The sequence below is a fragment of the Apteryx mantelli genome, chromosome 11, assembly GCF_036417845.1.
Source record: "Apteryx mantelli isolate bAptMan1 chromosome 11, bAptMan1.hap1, whole genome shotgun sequence".
Taxonomy (NCBI): domain Eukaryota; kingdom Metazoa; phylum Chordata; class Aves; order Apterygiformes; family Apterygidae; genus Apteryx; species Apteryx mantelli.
Window position 1 is genome coordinate 757,980 of NC_089988.1, and position 4,664 is coordinate 762,643.

Consider the following 4,664-nt stretch of genomic DNA (forward strand, 5'->3'; position numbering starts at 1 on the left):
CACGTTCGAATCTCCCACGTCACGCCCACGTCACGTTCGAATCACCCACGTCACGTTCGAATCTCCCACGTCACGCCCACGTCACGTTCGAATATTCACGTCACACCCACGTAACGTTCGAATCTCCCACGTCACGCCCACGTCACGTTCGAATCACCCACGTCACACCGACGTCACGTTCGAATCTTCCACGTCACACCCACCTCGCCTTCGAAGCACATATCGAACAACCATGCTCCTGCCTTGCAACAGCCTCACACTGCTAGTGCCAAGGTGTGAGGACAGCTGGTGTAGGCTTGCGGAGGGGAGGCAAGGGAGCCGGGCACTCGTGCTGGGGGCTGTCCTAGGCATGCGGAGGCAACCTCTGCCTTCCCAGTGCTCTTGCCTCTGAGCCCTGTTTGGTGGGGGAGCCTTGAAGCACGGTGGCACACCCACGAAAATTTCGAACCAGCCAGGTCACGTTCGAATTTCCCACGTCACGCCCACGTCACGTTCGAATCTCTCACGTCACACTCAGGTCACGTTCGAATCTCCCACGTCACACCCACGTCACGTTCGAAACTCCCACGTCACGTTCGAATCTCCCACGTCACACCCACGTCACGTTCGAATCACCCACGTCACGCCCACGTCACGTTCGTATTTCCCACGTAACGCCCACGTCACGTTCGAATTTCCCACGTCACGCCAACATCCCCTTCGAATCACCCACGTCACGCCCACGTCACGTTCGTATTTCCCACGTAACGCCCACGTCACGTTCGAATCACCCACGTCACACCCACGTCACGTTCGAATCACCCACGTCACGCCCACGTCACGTTCGAATCTCCCACGTCACGCCCACGTGACGTTCGAATCACCCACGACACACCCACGTCACGTTCGAATCACCCACGTCACGTTCGAATCACCCACGACACACCCACGTCACGTTTGAATCGCCCACGTCACACCCACGTCACGTTCGAAACACCCACGTCACGTTCCAAATACCCACGTCACGCCCACGTCACGTTCGAATCACCCACGTCACGCCCACGTCACGTTCGAATCTCCCACGTCACACCCACGTCACGTTCGAATCACCCACTTCACGCTCACGTCACGTTCGAATCTCCCACGTCACGTTCGAATCTCCCACTTCACACTCGCGTCACGTTCGAATCACCCACGTCACGCCCACGTTACGTTCGAATTTCCCACGTCACACCCACGTCACGTTCGAATCTCCCACGTCACGCTCACATCACTTTCGAATCTCCCACGTCATGCTCACGTCACGTTCGAATCTCCCACGTCACACCCACGTCAGACCCACGTCACTTTCGAATCACCCACGTCACGTTCGAATCACCCACGTCACACCCACGTCACTTTCGAATCACCCACGTCACGTTCGAATCTCCCACGTCACGTTCGAATCTTCCACTTCACACTCGCGTCAGGTTCGAATCACCCACGTAACGCCCACGTAACGTTCGAATCACCCACGTCACACCCACGTCACGTTCGAATCACCCATGTCACGCCCACGTCACGTTCGAATCACCCACGACACACCCACGTCACGTTCGAATTTCCCACGTCACGCCCACGTCACGTTCGAATCTCCCACGACACACCCACGTCACGTTCGAATCTCCCACGTCACACCCACGTCACGTTCGAATCTCCCACGTCACACCCACCTCGCCTTCGAAGCACATATCGAACAACCATGCTCCTGCCTTGCAACAGCCTCACAGTGCTAGTGCCAAGGTGTGAGGGCAGCTGGTGTAGGCTTGGGGAGGGGAGGCAAGGGAGCCGGGCACTCGTGGTGGGGGCTGTCCTAGGCATGCGGAGGGAAGCTCTGCCTTCCCAGTGCTCTTGCCTCTGAGCCCTGCTTGGTGGGGGAGCCTTGAAGCAGGGCGGCACACCCACGCCAATTTCGAACCAGCCAGGTCACGTTCGAATCTCCCACGTCACGCCCACGTCACGTTCGAATCTCCCACGTCACGTTCGAATTTCCCACGTCACACCCACGTCACGTTCGAATCACCCACGTCACACCCACGTCACGTTCGAATCTCCCACGTCACGCCCACGTCACGTTCGAATCTCCCACGTCACACCCACCTCGCCTTCGAAGCACATATCGAACAACCATGCTCCTGCCTTGCAACAGCCTCACAGTGCTAGTGCCAAGGTGTGAGGACAGCTGGTGTAGGCTTGCGGAGGGGAGGCAAGGGAGCCGGGCACTCGTGGTGGGGGCTGTCCTAGGCATGCGGAGGGAAGCTCTGCCTTCCCAGTGCTCTTGCCTCTGAGCCCTGCTTGGTGGGGGAGCCTTGAAGCAGGGCGGCACACCCACGCCAATTTCGAACCACCCAGGTCACGTTCGAATCTCCCACGTCACGCCCACGTCACGTTCGAATCTCCCACGTCACACCCACGTCACGTTCGAATCACCCACGTCACACCCACGTCACGTTCGAATCTCCCACGTCACACCCACGTCACGTTCGAATCACCCACGTCACACCCACGTCACGTTCGAATCGCCCACGTCACACCCACGTCACGTTCGAATCACCCACGTCACGTTCGAATCTCCCACGTCACGCCCACGTCACGTTCGAATCTCCCACGTCACGTTCGAATTTCCCACGTCACACCCACGTCACGTTCGAATCACCCACGTCACGCCCACGTCACGTTCGAATCACCCACGTCACGTTCGAATCTCCCACTTCACAATCACGTCACGTTCGAATCTCCCACGTCACGTTCGAATCTCCCACGTCACACCCACGTCACGTTCGAATCACCCACGTCACGCCCACGTCACTTTCGAATCACCCACGTCACGTTCGAATCTCCCACGTCACACCCACGTCACGTTCGAATCACCCACGACACGCCCACGTCACGTTCGAATCTCCCACGTCACGCCAACATCCCCTTCGAATCACCCACGTTACGCCCACGTCACGTTCGTATTTCCCACGTAACGCCCAAGTCACGTTCGAATCTCCCACGTCACACCCACGTCACGTTCCAAACACCCACGTCAGGTTCGAATCACCCAGGTCACGCCCACGTCACGTTCCAAACACTCACGTCACGTCCACGTCACGTTCGAATCACCCACGTCACACCCACGTCACGTTCGAATCACCCACGTCACACCGACGTCACGTTCGAATCTCCCACGTCACACCCACCTCACCTTCGAAGCACATATCGAACAACCATGCTCCTCCCTTGCAACAGCCTCACAGTGCTAGTGCCAAGGTGTGAGGACAGCTGGTGTAGGCTTGCGGAGGGGAGGCAAGGGAGCCGGGCACTCGTGGTGGGGGCTGTCCTAGGCATGCGGAGGGAAGCTCTGCCTTCCCAGTGCTCTTGCCTCTGAGCCCTGCTTGGTGGGGGAGCCTTGAAGCACGGTGGCACACCCACGCCAATTTCGAACCAGCCAGGTCACGTTCGAATCTCCCACGTCACGCCCACGTCACGTTCGAATCTCCCACGTCACGCCCACGTCACGTTCGAATCACCCACGTCACGTTCGAATCTCCCACGTCACGCCCACGTCACGTTCGAATATTCACGTCACACCCACGTAACGTTCGAATCTCCCACGTCACGCCCACGTCACGTTCGAATCACCCACGTCACACCGACGTCACGTTCGAATCTTCCACGTCACACCCACCTCGCCTTCGAAGCACATATCGAACAACCATGCTCCTGCCTTGCAACAGCCTCACACTGCTAGTGCCAAGGTGTGAGGACAGCTGGTGTAGGCTTGCGGAGGGGAGGCAAGGGAGCCGGGCACTCGTGGTGGGGGCTGTCCTAGGCATGCGGAGGCAAGCTCTGCCTTCCCAGTGCTCTTGCCTCTGAGCCCTGTTTGGTGGGGGAGCCTTGAAGCACGGTGGCACACCCACGAAAATTTCGAACCAGCCAGGTCACGTTCGAATTTCCCACGTCACGCCCACGTCACGTTCGAATCTCTCACGTCACACTCAGGTCACGTTCGAATCTCCCACGTCACACCCACGTCACGTTCGAAACTCCCACGTCACGTTCGAATCTCCCACGTCACACCCACGTCACGTTCGAATCACCCACGTCACGCCCACGTCACGTTCGTATTTCCCACGTAACGCCCACGTCACGTTCGAATTTCCCACGTCACGCCAACATCCCCTTCGAATCACCCACGTCACGCCCACGTCACGTTCGTATTTCCCACGTAACGCCCACGTCACGTTCGAATCACCCACGTCACACCCACGTCACGTTCGAATCACCCACGTCACGCCCACGTCACGTTCGAATCTCCCACGTCACGCCCACGTGACGTTCGAATCACCCACGACACACCCACGTCACGTTCGAATCACCCACGTCACGTTCGAATCACCCACGACACACCCACGTCACGTTTGAATCGCCCACGTCACACCCACGTCACGTTCGAAACACCCACGTCACGTTCCAAATACCCACGTCACGCCCACGTCACGTTCGAATCACCCACGTCACGCCCACGTCACGTTCGAATCTCCCACGTCACACCCACGTCACGTTCGAATCACCCACTTCACGCTCACGTCACGTTCGAATCTCCCACGTCACGTTCGAATCTCCCACTTCACACTCGCGTCACGTTCGAATCACCCACG